The following is a 3,064-nucleotide window of genomic DNA, read 5'->3' as shown; positions in this document are numbered from 1 at the left end:
GGATCTATGTCTGGCAGAGGTCAGAGACTGAAGTTAGCTCCTAGATGGCCTAGACTTGATTTGGGTGGCAGTCAGGGAACACTGAAGGGTTATGAAAAGAGAGTGAAATGACCAAAACTTGGCTTCAGGAAGACTTGCATCATCCAGGTTTTGGCACATAGACTCACTAACTTTTGTAAAGACAAACCTGGCCAGGCACGGTGACACAATCCTAATATTTTGGGAGGCCGAGATGGAATGATTGTTTTAGCCCAGGAGTTAGAGACCAGCCTGGGTGGCAGAGTGAAACTCTGTCTCTATTAAAAAAAAAAAAAAAATAGACAAACATTAGGACCACTAGGGAGCTGGCATTCTTCCTTTTAGTCTTAGACACTAGAAAGGAATGTCACAGCTGGGCTGATGAGACCTGGGTGTTGATGGTGGATGCCAGGTGAACTAGGTAAGAGAACTTTCTGGTCTTGTCTAGAGTAGGACCTGGTCTTCACCTCTGGTCCTTACCTCCTAAAGCAGATGTTATGCTGAGGCTACTGTCAACTCTTGGCGTAAAGATCAGAGAACCTAACTCCCCTCTTGCCCCCAAGTTCTACCTGAGCTTCTTAGTGTGACCCTTTAAAATGTTTTTAATTGTGGTTTTGAATTGTGGTCCTAGTTTGGCTGTGTTTGTGGTTCATGGCATTTAGGAGCTCATCTTCTAGCTCAGACTCAGCGGTCTCAGATCCCGAGAGCCATTGCTCGCTTTTGGGTTATGAATCTTTATTCCGGGTTCCCTTTTGTACATTTCTTTCTTTCTTTTTGGTGCAGAGAAAAAGTTCTCCGACAAAAAGCCATCCACTGTTTACAGAGTATATCCCTTTAAAAGAGAATTGGGAGTTTTCTCAGGTGATGTTTTTTCACTGATACATTATTTATGTTAACTTTAAACTTATTCTACATCCATTAAAAATGCTTACTTTGACTTTTAGCATATAGCCAATTGGCATCATATAATCCTGGGGGGAAATAATTATATACATACAAGAAATTTTAAAAGACCTTATGTATTAAATTTTGCTTATTACCATAGTCTCCTAGGAAACAGTGAAGGGTTATGTGTTCACTTCCGAAGTTTATGACTAAAAAAAATGGACAAATTACTTTCTACCCCCATTTATGCATTAGTCAAAATAAAAGCACTTCGAAGAAAGGGTTATAGATTCTACGGATGAGTCCTCAGTCCTTCTGTTCCCATGCCTGGAAACCCAAGAATTTGGCATTTACCTTCAAGGTGGGTGATAAAAATCCTGACTTAGATATAATCAGTTTATTGAAGATTTGTACATTGACTTATTCTTTGGGGGTTTTCCTCCGTGTTTCCATGTAAGTTACATATCTGTACCTCCTCCTTTGACCTCTATACGCTGGAAAGAAGTAAAACATCTTGCATTAGCATAGCTTCCAAGCCTGACAGGTGGTATTTAGCCATCGATTTATGGCCTCTAAGGTACATTAGTTCCCATCCCTTTCCACAAGGCATGGAGACCCTGTGTACTCCGTAGATTCGCAATGTTTTTAATGGATGTGAACTTAACCATTAATGTAACATCTCTGGTTTAATGCAGATGCTTTTGTTAAATGACAATATAATTACTAGTCATCGGCAAACCTCAAAAGGGTTGGGAGGTTTGGTTCAGTTAAACACCCGAGAGCTCAGATCCTTATCTGAAGTTTACTTCTTGAGTTTAGCAAGTCCAGGCTGGAAAACTCCCGATCTTTCTAAGATACAAGCCCGCAGTCAGCAATTCTGTTCTGTTTCTCAATATCAGCCCCTCTATTTTTCAGTCTTGGCCTGCTGAGTACAGTAAAAGGCAACCGAAAAAGATAAAGACAACATCATCCGTATAAAACTGGGTCAAATAAAGTGTCACTAAGACAGGGAAAACAATTAGATAAATATTTTATGTTGGAGGAGAAGTGGTCTTTTCTTGGAGTGTTAGGAAACCTTTTACCTCCCATGCCAGATTCCTGTTTAAAATGTTTCCTGCTATGAAGTTTTCTAGCAATTTCCTCCGACATCAGATTGGGGGTGGGGGGAATTGCTGAAGATGACTCAGATTAATCCTATTTGAAAACAAGTCTTTTTCCTAGAAAAAGGGTGAATGTTTAAATTTCTTTTAATATGCTGGGGCAAGCCAGCGGTCTGTGTACTTAAAAAAAATAATTAAAATACTTTCAACACTCTGTGTTTTGTGTTTAGTTTAGGAGGTACATTGCATCAGTGGTGGTTTTTCCAGTTTTACGTTTCTCTAAATGACCTTTTTCGTCCTTCTCTTGTCTTCTGTTTCCTAAGAAGGCTTTAGATGAGAAAGGACTTTAGTTACATAGAGTTGTCTCACATTGGCTTAGAGGAGTGACAGCTGTCAGCTGGTGCAGTATGGGGATTTTTCGGTCTTGTCTGAAAACAAAATTTTGGAGTCAATATCTGGCACAGAACTATTAGGAGCCATGTATCATTTGATTCTCTGCATGCAAATCACAGCCTTGCAATGAAAATATTGCATCTTGAGATGCTAGTATGATGCTTTAAAATAAAAGTTAAACATTTTTTTATTGTTGTTGTTTGGTAACTTAGGAATGTTGCCATCACCTCAGAGAGGTTTCAGCCTTACAGTGAATTCTGGTGTTGGTCAGTCTGAGAAGGCTGTTTTTTGCCCAGGGAAAATTTATACTGTTTTTATTTTGAGCAATAATTTTGAAGTCTCTTTTGACGAGCTTATAGATAAAATAACTTTTAAAGGCAACACTGTCCCCTTGAAACCCAAATATTGATATGAACTTAAAGCTCAGTGGTATACATTTGACCTCAATAGAAAAGCTTAGGCCAGGCACAGTGACTCCTGTAATTCCAGCAATTTGGGAGGCCAAGGCAGGTGGATCACCTGAGGTCAGGAGTTTGAGACCAGCCTGGCCAACATGGCAAAACACTGTCTCTACTAAAAATGCAAAAATGAGCCGGGTGTGGTGGTGTTTGCCTGTAATCCCAGCTACTTGGGAGGCTGAGGCAGGAGAATCTCTTGAACCCAGGAGG

This window comes from Cebus imitator, unplaced genomic scaffold (genome assembly GCF_001604975.1).
Source record: "Cebus imitator isolate Cc_AM_T3 unplaced genomic scaffold, Cebus_imitator-1.0 Scaffold20, whole genome shotgun sequence".
Classification (NCBI taxonomy): Eukaryota; Metazoa; Chordata; class Mammalia; order Primates; family Cebidae; genus Cebus; species Cebus imitator.
Note: the sequence above shows the minus strand (reverse complement) of the source record.